This window comes from Dipodomys merriami, unplaced genomic scaffold (assembly GCF_024711535.1).
Source record: "Dipodomys merriami isolate MVZ:Mamm:240054 unplaced genomic scaffold, mDipMer1.0.p SCAF_166, whole genome shotgun sequence".
NCBI classification, from domain to species: domain Eukaryota; kingdom Metazoa; phylum Chordata; class Mammalia; order Rodentia; family Heteromyidae; genus Dipodomys; species Dipodomys merriami.
The window spans coordinates 896480-918609 of NW_027203004.1; positions in this window are offsets into that span (position 1 = coordinate 896480).

Below are 22130 nucleotides of genomic sequence, written 5' to 3' on the forward strand. Positions count from 1 at the left end.
AATTTGCATATATTGAACCAACTTTGCATCCCTGAAATGCATCCTGTTTGATCATGGTGTATGATTTTTTGGATGAATTGTTGAAGTCGATTGGCCAAAATTTTGTTGAGAAGTTTTGCATCAATGTTCATAAAAGAAATGGGTCTATAGTTCTCTTTCTTTGATGAGTCCCTGCCTCTTTTGGGATGAGGGTTATGACGGCTTCATAGAATGTGTTCGGTAGTGAGCTTTCTCTTTCAATTTCATTGAAGAGTTGGAGGAGTATTGGTGTGAGCTCTGCTTTGAAGGCCTTGTAAAATTCCGATGTAAAACCATCTGGTCCTGGACTTTTCTTAGCTGGGAGGTCTCTTATTGCTGTTTCTATTTCAATGCTTGATATGGGCCTGTTAACCTGGTTTAACTCATCTTGGTTTAGTTTTGGCATGTCAATATTTGCTAGGAAAAGGTCCATTTCTGTCAAGTTCTCAAACTTATTAGCATAAAGTTTTTAGAAGTATTCCCTTATAATGTTTTGAATCTTGGTTATTTCCGTGGTGATGTTTCCATTCTCGTCTCTGAGTTTATTTATTTGGATGTGTTCTCTTCTTTTTCTGATAAGATTTGCTAAGGGTCTGTCAATTTTGTTAATTTTTTCGAAGAACCAACTCTTTGTTTTGTTGATTCTTTCTATAGTTTTTTTGGATTGTAATTCCTTTAATTCTGATATAATTTTGATTATTTCTTTCCATCTACTGGATTGGTGTTTATCTTGCTGCTCTTTTTCTAGGAGGTTTAGATGTGTCATTAGATTGTTGGTTTCAGATCTCTCCAATTTGTTGATGTAGGAGCTCAGAGCTATAAACTTGCCTCTGAGTACTGCCTTTGCTGTGTCCCAGAGGAGCTGGTAATTTGTGTGTTCATATTTGTTGAATAGCATGAACATTTGAATTTCCTTTCTAATCTCTTCCATGACCCACTCATGATTCAGCAGTGTGTTGTTCAGCCTCCATGTGATACCGGACTTTCTTTGGTGGCTTTTGCTGTTGAGTTCTAATTTTATTCCCTTGTGATCCGAGAGAATGCAAGGTATAACTTCTTCAATGTTTCTGAATTTAGAAAAGTTTGCTTTGTGGCATAAAATGTGGTCTATTTTAGAAAACGTTCCATGTGCTGCTGAGAAAAACGTGTATTCTGATGCTGCTGGGTGAAATGTTCTGTAAAAGTCTGTTAAGTCTAGTTGATCTATGCAGCTGTTTAGATCTGCGGTTTCTCTGTTGAGTTTTTGCCGAGTTGATCTATCTAGTGGGGAGAGTGGTGTGTTAAAATCCCCAACAATTAATGTCTTTGGATCTATATGGGATTTGAGGGAAAGTAGTGTTTCTTTGATAAATTTGGGTGCTCCATTGTTTGGCGAATAGATATTTAGAATTGTAATATCCTCCTGAAGGAGAGATCCTTTAATTAGTATGTAGCGACCTTCTTTATCTCTTCTCACGAATTTTAGTTTGAAGTCTATTTTATCTGATATTAGGATTGCAACTCCCGCCTGTTTATGAGGGCCGTTTGCTGGGTAGATTTTGTTCCAGCCTTTAACATTGAAAAAGTGTTTGTTTTTACGGGCAAGATGTGGCTCCTGCAGGCAGCAGATAGAAGGGTCTTGTTTTTTAATCCAAGTAGACAGTCTATGTCGTTTAATTGGAGAGTTCAGTCCGTTAACGTTAAGAGATAGGACTGAGAGGTACTTGGGAGTTCCTGCCATGTTATCCACCTTCTTGGGGGCTGCGAAAACTGGGTTTTTCCTAAGGTTCTTGGATTCTCAGTTTGCGTGCAGTTTCTTGGCCTTTGTTGCGGTCTTGTTGGTTTTCTATGTGTAGGACATCTTTAAGAATCTTTTGTAGGGCTGGTTTGGTGGAGATGTATTGTTTCAATTTTTCTTTGTTATGGAAGGTTTTTGTTTTGCCTTCAGTTATGAAGGAGAGTTTAGCTGGGTACAGTATTCTTGGTTGATAATTGTTTGTTTTTAGGGCATGGCATACGTCATTCCAGGCTCTTCTTGCTTTGATTGTCTCTGCTGAGAAATCTGAGGTAATTCTAATTGGTTTCCCTTTGTAGGTGATTACCCTTTTCTCCCTGACAGCTTTAAGGATCTTTTCCTTGGTCTGGGTTGATCCTGTGTGGATTATAATGTGATGGTGGGATGTCCTATTCTGGTCTGGTCTATTTGGGGTTCTAAAAGCTTCTTGTATCTGAATAGGCCTATCTTTTTGTATGTTTGGGAAGTTCTCTGCTAGGATCCAGTTAAACAATTTCCTAGACCATTAACTTCTGTTTCTAGGTGCTCCTCTACACACATTATCCTTAGATTGGGCCTTCTGATGGTGTCTTCCAGGTGTTGGATAGATTTATCATATTTCTTGGACTTGTCTTGGATGGTTGTATGTTCTTTCTCTATAATATCTAGGCTGTCTTCAATCCCTGAGGTTCGATCTTGTGCATGGTTTAACCTGCTGTCAAGACTCTCTACTTTGTTTTTTATCTCTTTTCCTTCTAATTGATCAGCTTTGATGGCTTCAAGTTCTTTGTTGAAGCTCTGTTTTAGGTCTTGTATGAATTTCTTTACTTCCTTAATTTGGTGTTCAGTGTTTGTTCTCAAATCACTTAGTTGATTGGTTATGGTTTCTTTGGACTCCCATTCCTTCTGTTGGGTTCCATTCAGCATTCCCTTTGTGGCATCCCTGACTTCCTTCAGCTCTTTGTTAATGGATTCCATGAATGCCTTTAGTGATCTTTGTGTATTTTCTACCTGGTCTCTGAATTCCTGAATTACTCTTTGATTAGCTTTCTCAAGTTTGTGGGATTCCTGCAGTTCTATTTCCTCCCGTTTGTGGGATTCCTGCAGTTCTCTTTGAGTGTTCTCAGCCTGCTCATGCCATTCCTCCCTTTCTCTTTGAGTATTCTCAAGTTGTTCTCGCAAATCCTGTATCAGTTTTTGACTGGCTTCTTCACGCTTATGATATTCCTGTATAAACTTTTGGGATGCCTCCTCTCTCTCCCTATCACGCTCTTACAGAGTCCTGTGTAAGTTGTCAAACTTCTCATTTATCATGTTTGCCACCAGTGTTTGTAGAGCTATTTGGGAACTCTCCTCTGGATTGTTCATTATCTGATCTGACCCCTGATTATCAAGATTGGGAATTGAGATACCCGGATTTGCCATTTTTCTTGTGTTTTTCCGGCATACTCTGCCCATTTGAGATGAAAATAGCACCAGTTTTGTGCTAGAACAGTATCTTAAGGCAACCATCGACCAACGTTTGCATTTATACAGTCAATAGTTTACAGATACAATCTCGTTCAACCGATACATCTATTCAACATCAAACAAATATATGTTAATTGGCTTCGAACCGCAGAGAAGAATTTGGAAAACCAGAAATTATTATGGTTAGGGAGAGATGTGGGTAAAAAATAGGAATAGATTGGTGTGGGGAGGCACAGGGAGAGTTAACTATATCCTAATCTCAATGCAGGACATAGGTGGGTTGGATGCAAGTAGAGAGAGAGAGAAAAAGAAGGAAGGGAAAGGGAAATGAAAAGAGACCAGAAAAAAATTAGAAATGTAAAAATTAATATAGTTATGGAGATTGAAAGACCATCTATTTAGAGAGGAATGTGAATATATTGAGAAAACAGGAGGGAGATAGAGGAGATGTGAAAAACTTAAAAAAATGCTTAAAATATTATATAGGTAAAAATAGGTAGTACTGCTATTAGGGAATTTAAGTCTCAGAGGTTTTGGATTGAGTAATAAATTTGTGGATTAAGTGTGTACACAATTAGGGATAGGGTCTACTAATTAACTAAGGGTTTATCTGAGGATGTGCAGGACAAGAGTTAAGTCACATACAGAAGAACAAAAGAGAGGAAAAGGTGAAAAAGATAAGAAAGGGAGAAAAAAAAAGATCAGAAGTTCATTAGAGCTAGACAAAAAACAAAAAGTTAATTAAGAAAGAAAGAAAAAGAGAAAGAAGACAAGAAAAGAAAGGAAAACGCACATTCACGTATTCCTAAAAAATTATAAGAGGGAAAAAATTGCTGGAAAACAATTATTTTTTCAAAAAAGGCAAAAATTAAAGATTAATGAAAGTTTTAGAAAAGGAAAAAAATTATATATATATATATATATATATATATATATATATATATGGTACCAAAAAAAAAAAAAAAAAGAAAAGAAGAAGAAGAAAAAAAAAGTTCTTTGATTTTTTTTTTGATTTTTTTGGGAAGGATGGGAAGAATCCTGTATCTCCCTTTTGTCTGTAACCAGCCTCTTGTTGGAGTCTCTGGTCAGCTTGAAGTCCTGTGGCTTGATTGGTTTCTTAAATCAGTTTGTTCAAACATTCAGAAAAATGCTCTGCTTTACCCAAGATTTTGAGATCCCCCTCCCAGGTTAGTTTAATGGGAGGGTGATCTGCTTTGAGAATCACAAAAGAGGTGTGATGAGGCTAGGTTCTGGTAGAGTTGAGGCCTTTCAACAAACAGTAGCTTTTCCCTGGGGCTATTTTGTGAAAAACTCACAGAGCCCAGCCTGGAGCCATTCTCAGGGTTTCTGTTTTTCAATTGATTGTGGAGGCTGCTAGAGGGAGGGGCAGCCTCTGTCTCTGATTACCCAGTGAGGAAAGACACTCCAATGGCTGGTGCCTAAGCTGGGTGACATTTCCCTGGGTGGAGTTGAGTCTGGCAGGTCACTTCACGTTAAGTTCTTGTGACCTGCTAAATGACTCGTTTTATTCCAAGGCCTGAGTTGGAGCTGGCAGCTCCTCCGAGCTTTGTCGGTATTGGAGATCACCGGTGCTAGGGGGGGGAGGGGTGGCATTCCCTCCTCTGCTCGCTGAGAAGGAGTGAGGATGTCGGGCTTGTACTCAGGCCGAGTCTTGGATCCTGGGTCGTCTCTGGTCTTCAAACTGCAGGATGAAGATGTCCGCTCCTTGTCGGTTCTTGCTGGTGTTGAGTAGAATCCGCTCGCCCGCTGTGTCTAGCTCCTTCGTCCTGAACTCTCGGTGTGAGGGCTCAGGTATGGCCGCAGTCGCCGCGGCGACCCTGCCACCGCCGCGGTGGCTACTGGCAGGCGCTCAGATGTGTCTCCTTGTCTTGGCTTCCCCTCTCTTGTCTAACTCTCTGTCCTGTAATGGCACACACTTGGTGTGATTCTCTGGCTTCGGACTGTTCACTGGAACTCTAAAACTGCTTTCTATGTGAGAGCTTGTTCAGATTCCATCTTCTCCTCTACCATCTTCTGTATCTTTATTTAAAGGACTATTTTTTCCCTTTCCCCTCCACAATTTATACCCACATCAAATACAGTGAAAGTAGGATTTATAATGTGGGGGAGGAACATAAAAAGCAACAGAGAAATAATCTTACAAATGCGTTAGGAACAAATGCATGAAAGAAAAAAAACTTTTAAATACATATCTTAGGGTTCATTTTCCTAACATCACCTTATCTGACCTGTTCTGCTTGACTCATACATATACTAGATATTGGAAATAAGGGAAACCATCGGACCTATGTTTCTTTGAGCTTGGCTTTTTTCACTTAATACAATTGTTTCCAAGTCTTTCCATTTCCTAACAAATGGGGCAATGTCATTCTTTCTGATGGAGGCATAGAATTCCACATATACCACATTTTCTTGATCCATTCATCTACTTAGGGGCATCTGGGTTGGTTCCATATCTTAGCTATGGTAAATAATGCTGCAATAAACATAGTTGTGCTAGTAGCTTTAGTGTGGTCTTGTTTGTAAACATTTGGGTACATGTCCAAAAGTGGGATTGCTAGGTCATAGGGGAGCTTTATGTGGAGTCTTTTGAGGAACCTCCATACTACTTTCCAAAGTGGTTGAACAAGTTTACACTCCCACCAACAATGAAGTACGGTTCCCATCTGTCCACATCTCCTCCAGCATCTGTTGTTATTATAGTTCTTGATTTTTGCCATTCTAACTGGGGTGAAGTAGTATCTTAATATTGTTTTGATTTGCATTTCTTTTATGGCTAGGGAGGTTGAGCATTTCTTCATGTGTCTATTGGCCATCCTTCTTTTTCTTCAGAGAAGTTTCTCTTTAAGTCATTAGCCCACTTATTTATAGGGTAGTTGTTTCTTTGAGGATTTGTTGTTGGCAGATTTAATTTTTTGAGTTCTAAGTATATTTTAGATATGAGACCCTTTTCCGTTTTATGGCTAGTGTAGATCTTTTCCCAATCCGTGGACTTTATATTGATCTAGCTAGCTATGACCTTTGCCATGCAGAAGCTCTGCAAGTTCATGCAATCCTATTTGTCCAACCTTTCTTTGATTTGTTGTGTATCCATGACTCTATTAAGAAAATTTGGGCCTGGGCCAAGGAGACCTAGGTTTTCTCCTATTCCATCCTGTAATGTTTTCAGAGTGTGTACTTTGACTCCGAGGTCTTTGATCCATTTGGTGTTGATTCTGGTGCAGGGTGATATATAAGGGTCTAGCTTTAGATTTCTACAAGTAGTTAACCACTTTTTCCAGCACCATTTACTGAAGAGGCTGCCTTTCTTCCATTCTATTTTTTTAAATCCCTTATCAAAGATTAGATGGCTATAGGTCTCTAGGTTCATTTCTGGGTTTTCAATTCTATTCCATTGGTCCTGAGGTCTGTTCTTGTGCCAGTACCAAGCTGTTTTGTTTACTATGGCTTTATAGTAGAGTCTCCAATTTGGTATTGATATTCCTCCAGCAGCGTTCTTTCTGTTGATGAGCGTTTTTGCTATTCGGGTCTTTTATTGTTCCATATGAATTTTTGGGTTGCCTCTTCTATTTCCTTGAAGAATGACGTTGGAATTTTGATAGGTATCTCATTGAATTTGTAGATAGCCTTGGGAAGTATTGCCATTTTCACAATGTTAATCTTGCCAATCCAGGAGCATGGGAGGTTTTGCCATTTTTTAAGTTCTGTGTTGATTTCCTTTTTCAAGATTTTAAAGTTTTCATCATAGAGGTCCTTCACTTCTTTGGTTAAGTTAATTCCTAGGTATTTTATTTTTTGTGGGGCTATTACAAATGGAGTTTCTTTCCTAATTTCAGCCACACTTTTCTCATTGTTGGCATATAGAAAAGCCATTGATTTTTGGGGGTTAATTTTATAACCTGCTACTCTGCCAAAGTTTTGAATCAGCTTGAGTAATTTGGGAGTGGAGTCTATGGGATTCTTTAAATACAAGATCATGTCATCTGCAAACAGGGAGAGTTTATTTCTTCTTTCCCTATTTGGATCCCCTTTATGTTTGCATCTTGTCTTATTGCCGTAGCTATGCATTCTTTTACTAGATTGAAGAGAAGTGTAAAGAATGGACATCCTTGTCTTGTTCCTGAGTTAACAGGAAATGGCTTCAGTTTTTCATCATTAAATATAATGTTGGCTGTAGGTTTGTCATATTCAGCCATTATTGTATTGAGGAATGTTCCATGGATTCCTAATGTTTCCAAAACCTTCGTCATAAAGGGGCGTTGGATGTTGTCGAATACTTTTTCTGCATCTATTGAGATAACCATGTGGTTCTTATCTTTGCTCCTGTTGATGTGATGAATAATATTAATTGATTTGCGTATATTGAAACAGCTATGCATCCCTGAAATGAATCCTGTTTTATCGTTGTGTTGATTGGCCAAAATTTTGTTGAGAAGTTTTGCATCAATGTTCATCAAAGAAATTGGTTCATAGTTTTCTTTCTTTGATGAGTCCCTGCCTGGTTTTGGGATGAGGTTTATGATGGCTTCATAAAATGTGTTCGCTAGTGAACTTTCTCTTTCAATTTCATTGAAGAGTTGGACGATTATTGGTGTGTGCTCTGCTATGAAGGAGTAAAAATAAATTTTTATAGAAGGTGCAAAAAAATGAAAAAAAGTTTTTTGATTTTTTTGGGAGGGGTGGGAAAAATCCTGTATCTCCCTCGTGTCCATAACCAGCCTCTTGTTGGATTCTCTGGTCTGCTTGTGGTGTTTGAATTTCCTGTGGCTTGGTTGGTTTCTTAAGTCAATATGTTTGCACAGGCAGATAAATGCTCTGCTTTACCCTGGATTTTTTGATCCTCTTCCCAGGCTAGTTCAATGAGAGGGAGATCTGCTTTTAGTGTCACAAAAGAGGGAGATGGCTTTTCCTGATGTTTGGAGATGCTGTGATGAGGCTAGGTTCTGGGTAGAGTTGAGGACTTTCAGCAAACAGTAGCTTTTCCCAGGGGTTAGTTTGTGAGAAACACACAGAGCCCAGCCAGGAGCCACTCCCTGGGTTTATGTCTACTAAATTTCAATAGATTGTCAAGGATGCTAAAGGGAGGGGCACCCTCTGTCTCTGATTACCCAGTGAAGAAAGCCATTCCTGGGGTTGGCGCTTGAGCTGAGTGACTTTTCCCTGGGTGGAGCTGAGTCTGGCAGGTCACTTTAGGTTCTTGTGACCTGCTAAATGACTCTAGTTTTCTTCCAATGCCTGAGTTGGAGCTAGCAGCTCCACCGAGCTTTGTCAGTATCCAAGATGGAGATCTCTGGTAATGGGTGTGGGGGGAATGGCCTTCCTTCCTCTGCTCCCTGAGAGGAAGTGAGGACGTTAGGCCTCTACTCACGCCGCATCTTGTTTCCTGGGTCATCTCTGGTCTGCGAACTACAGGATGAATATGTATGCTCCTTGTCAGTTCTTGCTGGCTCCTTCTCCTGGACCCTCTCTGTTTCAGGTATGGTTGGTATGGCCACCCCTGACACAGCTGCTGCAGCAGTGGCATCTCCTGGCAAGTGCTCCGATCTGTCCCCTTGCCTGGATTTTCCCTCTCTGGCCTAAATCTTTGTCCTGTGATGGCACACTTGGTGTGATTCTCTGGCTTAGGACTTTTCACTGGAACTTTAAATCTGCTTTCTAAGTGAGAGCTTGTTTAGCCTCTGGCTTCTCCTCCGCCATCTTACTGGAACTTCCCGGCAAATTATTTCTTTCTGTAATACTCTCAACTAGAAGTTTACAGAAAAGTTATGTATGAGTAAAAACACACTCAAAAAAGTGAGGGACAGAATTTTCTTCAAGCCTTTGGATTCTTTTCTTTTTTTTTGTATTTTTTATTGTAAAGATACTATACAGAGAGTTACAGTTACATGAGCAAGGTAATGAGTACACTTCCTATTGAGTTTTGTTACACCCTCCATTGTTTTCCCCCTACCATCCCTTCACTCCCTACCTTCCCTGAGGTTCTTTTTTTTAATGGTGGTTAAGTGATTACATAATGACAATTGTTCCCTTCTGATCCATAAAAATAAGGGATTCATTTATCACTATGTATACAGACAATACCTTAGTTAATAGTTGTAACCACAAGCTAGATTGATGCCTTAGTTTGTGGACCTACCTGTAGCCACTCACTCCCCTTCCCCTGTAGTAGAATGAATATAAAGCATGTTAAGTGGGATTTGGGGTTCTGGAACCTGGCAATGAGGCTTTGGGTCCTCTGGTGTCTTCTTTCCTATCACTTCCTGTGATTTCTCAGTTCTTTCGCCAGGTATCCCTTCATCTTTGCTGTTCCATGGTTGTGGTTAGTGACAGTACTGATATTTTGAACACCTCCAAACAAACTATGGAAAAACACTTCCTCAAAGAAAATTCACAAATGTATAGGAGCACCTGAAAAGATACCAAATATCAGCAGTCACTCTGTGATCCTCTAGAAGTATAATTCAGGAGTATCTTATCTTCTGATAATATAAGCGATGGACAATTGTCCCTTTTGTACATTTGGTATTTGGTATTGCATAAATTTTCAGAAACGCATATACATTGTGAAATAATGTTATTTATTTCATAGGTCACAAACCACGTCACTGGAGTGATGATCCTAATGTGTTATCTCAGTTGCCTGATTCAGACTTAGATGAGTGTGAATTGCATAATTATGAACATTTCTCCATGAAACTTCACCACACAGAATGAAGTGTGAGGGTCAGGGCACTCCATACCTATAAAGATTTTACATATATTACAGTAATACACACCTAAGCTGCTCAGCAATCACAGCACATTGGTTTGTTATAATTGTCTTCAGATCAGAAATACTCTAGAGTTTAAAGTAGAATGATGGGCTGTACATTTTCAACGCCAAAGTGATGATTACCCCCTGCAATTATTCTCAGTGGAAAATCCTTCCTATACGTTTTACTGGCTTAGCTTCTACTCTGTGCTTTACCATTATCAGGCAGGGTCACACTGTATTGAGCTACAATACAGCAGCAACCTTAGCTGCCTTTGAAATTTACCTCCAATCTTGATATCAAGGTCAACTCCGCATCTCTAATCACATAGTTAGTGGAGACCTGAACTTTCCAAACTTGGTTAAAAATTTAGCTATCATTGCTCATTGCGAGTGTAAAGATCTCACTCCATTAGATTTATTGTGTATAATCTTGTATTTCCACCATTGCCTTAGATGTTGGTTTTTGATATAGAGCTTTTAGTTTGCACTTGATTTATAGATGTGCTAGTGATGCCAGTTGAACTGCATATATTATAATGTAAGTAGTTTGATGTTTTGACATATGAATTTAATTTTGGCAATTGCGGAAGTCAACACACCACTCACAAAAGTTTCTTTATATGTACTGGTATTGCTTTATTGTGAACTTCCTAAGAGCCAGTCATAGGAGTACATGCCCTAATCCCATCACTTCTGTCAGTGAGACAAGGCTTGAAAGGTCCCGACCACTTGGGCACTTCATAGTGAGAAGGTTTCTACAATGAAGGGTGAGAGAATAGCAAAAAGAGCAAATGAATCTTCCAACTGTTTTGTTACATGTTCTTGACACTTAACCATTAAGACACAATAATAATGTTTTTATGACTTCTTACCTACTCTTTTCCTGTTCTGAGATGTTTTATTTATGGATCTCTAAGAAATCATATAAGAATCATATAACAAATCATATAAGAAACATAAAAATAATTTGTTTGGGATATATAACCTAAAAGGAATAATTTCAGGAAAGTATTAAGCATATAAATGTAATGCACACCTAAAATTGTCTCTTTATTTCAAACTTCAGCAGCTGTAGTTTATTTATTCTAATAACAAAGATTATAAACTAAGTTACAATAATATTCCAAATGGAACACAGAACTAGAATCATGAAGGGTAGCACTAAAGAATGCTACTGCTACCACTAATAGAGTAAGAATAAAATTTAGGCAAAACTCATTCAGAGTAAAAGCCACAGGACAGCCCAACATTACTTTAATTGTTTCATATGAAGAAAAGACCTTTTTTTGTAAAGACAAATTTTCACCCATATTAATATCAGTTGGGTATATATTTCTTAAGCCTTTCAGATAGGATGCTGTGCCTATGTTGATGGAAGCTGACTTCTTTAGGACCTACTACACAATGTGCAGACTCCATTCCAAGCACTGCACCTGCATTAGGGTAATTTGAGTGCTCATGATAGTTCTTCCCGTTAGGAAATCAATTAAGTGTTTTATTAAAAACAGAAGTAGGCAACAAGGCCAAAAAAATTTCCCAAGTACCTAATACTGATCAACTGAAGACCCATAATACAAATCCAGGTTTCCACCAGGCATATCTGAGGATATGCTGTAAGTTTCACATTCATTACCTTTCACAATGTATGGAACAGGTAAACCTACATTATCTTCCTAATTATGGTTATAATGGCAATAACATTGCTACAGAATGTACATATTTTTAAATGAAAAAGGTGTGGGTAATGACATTGTAGGTGATCTTTATACTAAATAAAGCCTGAGCAAAAAAGTAAAGTAAGGAGCGGGGAAGGTGGCTCAGTGGTAGAGCGATTGCCTTGAATGCATGAAGTCCTAGGTTCAATTCCTCAGCACCACATAAGCAAAAAGAAAAAAGTTGGAAGTGGATCTGTGGCTCAAGTGGTAGAGTACTAGTCTTGTGTTGAAGAGCTGAAGAACAGCACCCATGCCCAGAGTTCAGGCCCCACGACCAGACCCCCACCCATAAAAAGAAAAATAAAAGAACCTAGTTCCTAAATTTAAGTCATAGTACTAGCACTCATATTCCATATATATGGTTCCAAAAATACAGTGAGTTAATTTGTCCAAACCTGGTCATAGATTAAATATGAGGTGTCAAAAAGTATGTAAGTCTGAAATGACTCCAAGTTATTTTGACAAGAGAGCTGGAAGAGTTACCACTTAATCAAATAGTAATGAGGGATTGGTTTGTAGACAGAGATCAAAGCTCACTTTGGGATCTTTTGAGTTTACTAAAATCAGTAGCTAGGAGTTGTCAGTAGACAGGATGCTATTAACGACTTGAATTAAAGAAAACAGAACTGGAGAAAATACAGAAATAATTACTGTACTCAGTAGTAACAACCATGAGAAGGAATATTACAAATCTAAGCCCTGGGATACACAAATATGTAAAACATGACAAATGAAGAAAAACAGTTATAAGTATGTAATGCAGACTTATATGGGTAGGTATTTTTCATGTTTAAGGGCTATTAAGTGATTGTGTGATGACCTAAAATTTAAGAAATTGGTAAGTTCAACTGTCCCTTGGGCCAACCATAGCTAAAAGTTTAAGTAAAATGGGGCCACAGTAGTGTTTATAGTGTGTCTTGATTTACCAAAGTGAAAATAGGCCAATATTTGGAAAGCCACTTTTTGACATGTGGTTGGAGTGGCAATTACTGCAGTTTGTTCAACTGTTAGTAGAAAACTACAGGTTTAGCACAATGATAGAAATCTTTCAGGGATCTGGTAGATTTTCCCTCTGTCTTCAATTTCCCTGTTTTTCTGAGACCTAAAATATCATTACTGGAAGCCTGTTCAAATTGTGCCTTTGGCAAGTTAACAGAGACTCAGTCTATCACAGGCCCAAATAAAAGAGAATGGGAACAGGTCTACATTGAGCACTCACAGTAGACCGGTCTCTGGACTTTCTCAGGAAGAACCTTCTGCCATTGTTGGATGGATAGGGCTGGATAATATGTAAAATAGACACCATATATAGAAAGTATTCTGCTAAGTTGACACTTGAGATATAGGATGTTTTATCTGCATTGTATTGATTTCTATGAATCAGTTAATCAGAATCTTCATACCATATGATGTTACTAGATTAAAAATGCATGCTTATTGCATTTCCTTTGGATAACAGATAGTATGTTTTGAAATTTGGTATAAAACATTCGTCTTTTCATTTATTTATTTTTAATATGGATTACTCTAGTTCTCAAGAGTAGGGAAATGCCCTGGAACTTTGTAATTTGATGTCATATGTAAATTTTTTATTTTTATTTATTGTCTATTGCAGCACCCGGCTTTCTAATAAATATGTAATCTATTCAATTTTGAAAAGTCCTGCTGTACCTCCCACTTATTTGTGGCATTTCTGAAATCCAAGTTCCTCTGTGTGTCAGGGTGGATACTTTTGCCTGTAACAGTTTTGTTATTGAATACACATCATCTGGCTACATAGGGAACAAAGGATGTGAAGCTACAGTATCCCAAAAAAGAACTTCCAAGACAATTCAAGGGCAACTCATGTACTCTCTGTGTAGGTGATTAGGAGCATAGAAAAGAAATTCTTATACATGAAAGTGACTGAGATTGTGTGCACATAGGTGTTCACTTATTTATCTGTTGCTATAGTTTTACATATTCACTATTATTAAATGATATGTTATATATATATGATATTTATCATATATATATGACCACAGTTTCCAAATCCAGAGAACCACATCCATGGGCATCGCCTTCCTATGTTGCTCTTTGGGTAATTAGAATGAAACCTGGTATTGCCCTGTGGTAGAAAAATAACTCAGAGATTCAAACATTTTTCTTTCAATATGTTGCTTGCTCCTAACTCTAAAATTAGGAAGTCTGTTAATATATAATACATGTCATAACATATTTGATCTATTATATAATGTCTAATATATTCTATATTATAACATATATTATATATAATAACTGACAGTATTATATATTTATAAGGAAAAATACAACAAACGTATCGATATCCATACTTTCCTAGCCATGATTAGGTTCAGTAGAGTTAGGTGCATTACATCTCACAAAATAAGTCTGCTGAAGTTTTGATGACCTTGAGCTAGATAAGGAGAATTTCTGTAAAAGGAGCCTCTCTTCAATTATGAGAAACGATAAGTTTTTCTTTTGTTTTAATTTTTTGTTTTTATTTAGGCCAGACAGGGGGCCTGAACTCTGGGCCTGGGCACTGTCCCTCACCTCTTCAATTCAAGGCTAGTGCTCTACCACTCGAGCCATAGCAGCACTTCTGGCTTTTTCTGCTTATGTGGTGCTGAAGAATCGAACCCAAGGCCTCATGCATGCAAGGCAAGCACTCTACCACTGAATCACATTCCCAGGCCAAGTTTGGAAGTTTTTGAGAAGAGGTATTTGGCATTTACTTTCCATCCTTGATTAGTAAAGAATAGATATATTTTGCTCCAAATTTTGTCTCCTTTTATGTTCCCTAAAGAGTTACACATGATCATCATTACATAGCATATATTTAAGTCCTTCTTTTATTTTTTATCATTATTGTTTTCTTGTTGTTGTTTTGCTGATCCTAAAGCTTGCACTCAAGGCCTAGGCATTGTTCCTGAACTCAAAGCTCTTGCTCTACCACTTGAGCCACAGCACCACTTCTGGCTTTTTCTGCCTGGGCTTGCTTTGAATCATAAGACTCAGATCTCAGCCTCCTGGTTAGCTAGGATTACAGGTGTTAGACACCATTGGCCAGCAAGTCTTTTAGTTATTATTCTAAAAGCCTCCTATCAATGGTCACTCTAAAGATAGTAAATGACCCTATGCCAATAGTTTCTTCATACTCACATCTCCTGTTATGGCTATGGTGTCTTTTCCATCGTATCCTGAACCTACTTCACTGTTCTCTTCCTAATCCATGATTCTGGATGTATTTCTAATAATTACCTAAATCTTGTGGCTATAAACCCTAAATTACTCAACTATTAATTTCATTTAATTTTTTTTCAATATGATTGTTGTTCTGTGCAAATCTGAGCTTATATTCACCTCTTGCATCTACCTCTTGGCATGAGCAAAGCCTGGGCCAATTCTACCTTAAATGCAAGAGGGTAGCCAAAGAATAGCCTGCAGTATTCCTCCTGAGGAGTCAGGAAAAGTAGTTGAGTGCCTGAATGAAGCAATGCATTCCTGACATGAGAAGGGGTGAGAGAGACAACAGCCTAGAGAGTAAACTGGCAGTCACAACATTTAACAACTTCTCCTTTGGGGAAACTGACCTCCTGCAAAGTGGCAGTGAGATAACTTACCTAGTCAATTTTCTTATATGAAGGAAGTTGTCATGTCTCACTACACTACTCCCTTGTATTCAAAGAGAGGGTCATTCTTTTGTGTCCTCGTTAGGCCCAGGCTCAGTTTATCTCCATCTTAGACTTTGCTCAGACTCTATTCCTACCAGAAAATCCCTGATGAGGAGGAAAGTGTGATCTCTTGGCTTCTGACTGGTCCTTTCAGACCTGAGGCCACTTTTAGTTTTCAACCTGTTCCTTCTGACAATGGGAAAGCTCATTCTCTGAATTGCCCCTAGTATCAAATCTCTTCAGAGAAAGTCAAGGAATGACAGATTCTACCTGATGGAGTTAGTTTCTCCATCCAAAGAGGCCAATTGATATCTGATTCTGAGACCCAGGTGGAAGTCCTTCACCAGATCCTCCAAGCTGGAGTGGATGTTAGCTCAGACTCCAAGCCATCCTCATATTTCTCCAGCTCTTTCTCATGAACCAAAAGGTTCATGAGAGTTTAGTTCAGAACCAAGGAGAAATGAGAGTAGCAGAAAGACCATTGGCAGGGTGAGGAATTAGAAACTTTGGGTGAAAAAAAGGGCTCAGAAAATCTAGGATCACTCACATCATTTGGGAATCACATCATAAGATTTGGGAATAAAAGTAATAAATTACTACCTAAATTAGTAACTCCACTACTCTACATTACAAGTGTTCTGTCAAAATTTACCTGTCCTAGCTCTATTTTAATCAGAAAAATGGAGCACATTCTTTCCTCACTAAGTTCTACTGAGTATCTTTATTCATACCCCAGGTTGTTCTTACTCTCTACTTCTCTGTTACTTTTCTTTGTTGGATTCAGTCAATGACACTTGAAAGTGTTAGCATATTCAGACATGTAATTACACTTCCTTCTAATCCATTTGTTATAAAGTAAAACAAATTATGGGGAAACGTATGACTATGGTACATTTTCTTCCAAGGCATATTTATTTGATTTTATTAAATATAATTTTAATAGTTTCATTGTTAAAACTTGAGGAAAATGTTTTACTATTAGCAGTAATTAGTTGCACATTTTTTGTATTTTTCCATGTCTGTGTATTTGTTAAGCTTCTAACATCGACTTTTCCCCCAACTGTTGCCTTCTTAAAATTGCTTCAAATTATATACTATATATGATGGTATTCTATGTGTTCATTGATATATTTAAATTTTGATCTAATATCCACATATTATAGGATATCTTCAACCTATTGTAACTGGTCTGAAAATCAATATGGACGTTCCTCATTAAAGCAAATACACAATGCCACAAAATCCAGTGAAATTAGGATTAGTTATATATTCAAAATATTTAACAATGATACAGTAGAAACATTCAATTCTCATATACAAGAGCATGTTTATAGCTATGAATAGCACATTTTCTTCATTCCCTCTTTCTGGTGCATCTAGGTTGATTACACAGCTTGGTTGCTATAGAATATTGCTGCCATGAACATGGATGTTCATGTTGATTTATATTCCTTCAATGTATCCAATTGCGGTAAAGGTCATCAACATATCTGACTTTTTGGTATTGTGTAAACTTCCATTAAGATATTCCTATGTGTTGCACTAATTTACAATGCCACAAAACCAAATATAGTTCCTGATTTATTTCAACCTATCCAGCAGTTTATTTATTTGAGTGGTAATAGCTATTCTGGTGTGTAAGCTAGGATCTCATTGACTTTCCTCTTTATTTTACTTCGTCTTCGCTATGTGGATATGAATTTTTAACATTTCATTTATTTATAAAACACTTATGTTTGTACTTCATTCCTGATCAGTGTCTTTCTTTTTCTTTTGGTATTTCACCAATTTTTAAGATTTATAAGTTTTTAATTTTTTCCCATTACAAATACTCACTTTAGTTAGTAAAAAGGTTTTTTTTTTTTTATTACAGTGGCGCACAATTAACTAAAAACAACATATTATACTTTTATATCACTGATGTTTTTGTTTGTATTTACAACCAGGAAATTGTTTCAATAAAGATGCTGAACTTCTTTCACTGATATTCTGAAAGTATAGTATCTCATAAACTAATCTCTGAATTAACAGTCACAGCATTGACCACCACAGTCTGGGCTAAGTAAAAACACTAACACAGCAAAAATTGGATTTAAAGAGAGCAAAAAGCTTCAAAAAGTTAGAAGAAAGGCATCACCTTCATGAAGCAAATGTGGAAGTTCACAAGAAGACCTTAGGAATCTGAATATCAAGAAGATCAAAGGATAAAAAGTATTTAGAAGGACAACTTTAGAACTCCAGATTGGGGAGGTGGGACAAACCATATATACCCAAACTCAATGCTGAAGGGAAGGAGTGTTTTATTCCAAACCTCATCTGTGTCTGACTCTCTCACACAACACACACACACACACACACACACACACACACACACACACACACACACACACACACACACACACATCTAGTGAGAGGCCTTTGCCAAAGTACAGGCATTTTGGACTTAGACTCCGAATAATGAGAAAGTATCCCTTGTGAAGACATTTACTGAAAGTACCCATTGTAAGTAGACTTTTACTGAAAGTTAGAACTCAGGTTCCTGGAAAAACTGTGAAATGTCATAATAATGTTTTTCCCACAACTCCCCTAGCAATAGCCATCAGCGGATGAAGGGAAGTACCTAAAGTTACAGATTTTTTTTAATGTTTTACTTTTTTTAACTTTTTTATTGTGAAAATACTGTACAGAGGGGTTACAATTACATGGGCAAGATAATGAGTACATTTCCTATCAAACATTGTAGCCTCCTCCTTTGTTTCCCCCTCCCATCCCTTCCCATCATCCCCCCGCCCCCCATCGAATCCTCCTCCCCCTCCCCCCCACCAAAGTTGTAAAGTTCATTTTTCTCCATAAGAACTTGTACATCTCATTGTTGCAATGGGTCCACCTCTATCCTTATTTAAACGATTTCTTTTTTCCCTTCTCCTCCACAAATGATTGCTTATTGCTTAGCCTGCACTTGCTAGCCAATAAGATTGTTATAAGATTACCCATTTAACTGAAGGGTCGGGGCACTCAACTCTGACACACTGCAATGGTGACAGTTGTGATTCCAGGCTCAAGCTTGCAATAAATGACTCTAATGTGGTCGCATGATAACTGGCTCCGTGGTAGTCTTGGGGATCCTTATCTAAGCACAAGACTAGTGTACACAGAGAACCCCAGGGGCAGCTGTATCTTGGACAATGCAGCTTTTTTTCCTCTTCTTTTTAGATAATCAAACATGATGTTGCAGTTGGCTCCACAGCTGCTCCACACCTGAGCAAGAGGAAGGAAAGGGTGCCTTAGACTGCAGGACGGCCTTGTGTACCCCTAGTTTTCTGTGCAAGAATGTAATTCGTGGTCCCCTAGGCAGAGGTGGCAAAGCTGAAATGGGGGTATGTTTTGCCTAGAGGATGGCACCCTGTGAGCCCTGCATGCATGGTGAAGCAGCCTGGAAAGCCCTGTGAGCATCTCGGGATGGCCTCTCAGTGTCTTGGAGAAGTTGACTCCTGTAGTTGGACAAGGCAGGAGGCAGGAGGAGAGCAAGAATCCAGAAGATGGGAGAGGCACAGAAGCAAATGCACCTCTTCATTGAGCATCCTCGGCCATTCTAAGGAGGTTCACAACCCACACGTGGTGGACACTGCACAAGTCCCCAGAGGCCCTACTTGTTTAGGGAGCAATGCCTGGTCCTGATGGTCCTGATCCAGAGCTGGAACTTCCCAAGTGGCCCTGAGCTTGGCTGGGCTGGAGCAGAGCCTACCAAATATGCTTCCTCTGCCCTGCTGTGTATAGTCTCCTAGCAGCTGCCCAGGCTACAGCACCCACAACAGGCCACCTCCTTTGGGCAGGCTGAGGCTCTGCTGACAATTCCTAGTGCCTGCTTCAAGGCAAGAGCGAGGCCTACCCCACAGCAGAGTTAGCCCTCACTTCCAAGGGCATTGAGAAAGGCATGACAACCACAGGCCCAGCCTTGCTGTCCTCACTGCCCCTAGAGGTTACCTATAAGTCCCTGCCTTTGTTCTTGAAATTCTTCAGCCATTGGTTGCCTCATTTTTCACTATCTGTTTGGGTGGGACTCGAGACTTCTTCCTCTCCTCACCAAGCAAACAGGCCCTAGGAAATCCACCCCAAATTCCACACCTCACAGACACTCCCCAGAACCCAGCTGCCTTTAGGGTTGTTGCATGAGCTGTTGGCCAACTGCCTCTTCCTCCCTTCACAGCCTCCTTCAGGGCCTCCCCACCATCCTCTCCCCACCGCCCTCAGCCCCAACCAAAGCTTGGCTTCTCCTGTGGCCTCTTTCCGCTCCACACAGCCCCCATCCCCAACCCCAGAAGGGCCACTGCTGTAGGGAAAAGAACTCTGGGCCTGGCACAGCAGAATCAAAGGTGTCACAGTGTGCAGCCTGCTCGGAATTGGAGGCAGCATAGGTCTCTGATCATTGTCTTTCACTTCATCTACACATGTATTAATTGTATTAATTTGGTATTTAATATTAGATCTCATAATTTCTTATTAAGCCTTTGCAGAATAGCTGGTAGAAATATAGTCCCAAATTTGTATTGTCTCTTGTTTAATTCTTTCGAGATTGAGAGATATTTTAAGTAGACATAACCATTATAAATTCTCATTTACATAACAGAGTTTTATTCAGAAAATATTTGCTTATGCATCTGTTATCAATTATTTACAAGACTAGAAACATTTAAAGTTCCAAATATTATAAGAAGATCTTTGATTCATGTTGAATGAATGTGAGTAAGTTGAGCTATTGCATACATTCGTGTGTGTGTGTGTGTGTGTGTGTGTGTGTGTGTGTGCGTGCGTGTGTGCATGTGTGTGTGCGTGTGTGTGTGTGTGCAGGGGGGTTATATGTATCATTGAAATCAAGGACAAGGAATTTTTTCCTTTTTCTGAGATATGAATTATGGTGTTTCTTTGTTGGTGGTAGGCTCTGATATCTTGCTTTTGTTTGATGTGCACATTCCAGGTCAATTTTTCAATTAAACCTTTTTATTTAATATTGAGCATATAGTGCTCTGATATTGCTCTGTCTTTAGTTTGTCGTCTAGGATCTTCTTTTCCTCTAACTATTAACATTCAATATAAATTTTAGCTCCTGACTGTTTTTCCCCTTTAATTTGCATTTTGAAATAAGAATAATAAGACCTTTGATCTCTCTATTCATGAAGAAAAACTATTTTGAATTGTCTGTTTAATGTAATAATACCTGGACACATTTGTTAGCAACAAGATCTTAAAATTTCTTTTGTAGTTTTAGTTTAAAATACCCTCCTCCATGTTTTTAGTATGGGGAGACAAACACTTCCTAGTATCAATGATAACAGTTTTATTCATTAAAATATCAGTTAATTCATAATTTTGAATATGTCTAGTGGCAAATGTATACATATGCTCAATAGATTTGGTTGATAGACCCGTGCACAATCATACCACTCATAGGGGCTGAGAAGGTGTAACAGTTGTAGACACTCATAAGGGCTGAGAAGGTGCATCAGTTGTAGACAGCTTGCCTTAAATGCACGAGACCCTGGGTTTGATTCCTCAGAACCACCTAAGCAGAAAAAGATAGAAGTGGTACTGTGGATCAAGTGGTAGAGCACCAGTCTTGAGCTGAGGAGCTGAGGAATGGAATCAAGGCCCAGAGTTCACCACCGCCGACAAATTAAATCAATAAATAAAACTCATACTCAAGTACATTAATTTCAAAGATTAATTACCATTTTAGTTAAGGGGAGGGTGCCAAGATATAGCAAAGCTTTAAGAAGAATTCAACACCTGACAAGTACTAAAAACAAAAAGTAAAAATTTAGGTATTACAACAACATATATAATCACCACTCAAAGAGAAAGAGGCACTAAGAATGAAATACTTTTTATAACATTTCTTAAGAGACTCAGGCTCTACATTAATTATCATATAATGAGACCTTCAAAAACTCGAGGTGAGCCTGAGTCTTAAGGGCCTCTACAAAATTGGAAGAGAGAATAATCAGCCTGGATTTTTCAAATGGTTTTTGTTAAGGTAGTGTACATACAGATCACCATTTTATAAGTCGCTAACGAGTTCACTTCTTGGTTGACAATCTCATAACTTTGTTCTCTCTCTGATTTTCCCTCCTGTCCCTGTCCACAAGAGGTATAGCTCATTTTGAATATAATATCTACAGAGTACAACTGCTGCATTTATTTCCCTGTTCTCCTTGAATTTCTGTGGCTCCTTCAATGTCCATAAAAAGATAAACAAGAACAGAAAAATCCCTCTTGTTTCCAATTCCTGGAATTCATTTAAATATAAATACCAGTAGTTTTATGAGCGTGTCAGACTCTGTCCACACATCCTGAACACTTATACTTCCTGCACCCAGTCATAACTCCAACTGGATTCTTAGGTACACAAAGTAATTCTTTTCACTTTCCACACAGGAAGAACCTGAGTGTCAGAAAGATTAAGTAACTTACTGGAAATACTGGGCTGAGCATAGTGGCTCAGATCTGAAGATCATAGTTTGAAACTAACTCATGTTGACATATCCATTACATGTTTATCTCCAGTTTAAGGCCACCTGGACATCAAAGTAACCCATCTTAGCTACAAGAGTCTGGCTATTCTGAGCCACAGAGAGAAGTTGGAAGAGCATCAGCAAATGCTCTTGCCCAATTTCTAGGGAGTGGCTTGGTGCCAGCTTAGTAAGATATAGCTACACCAGTGAAGGGGA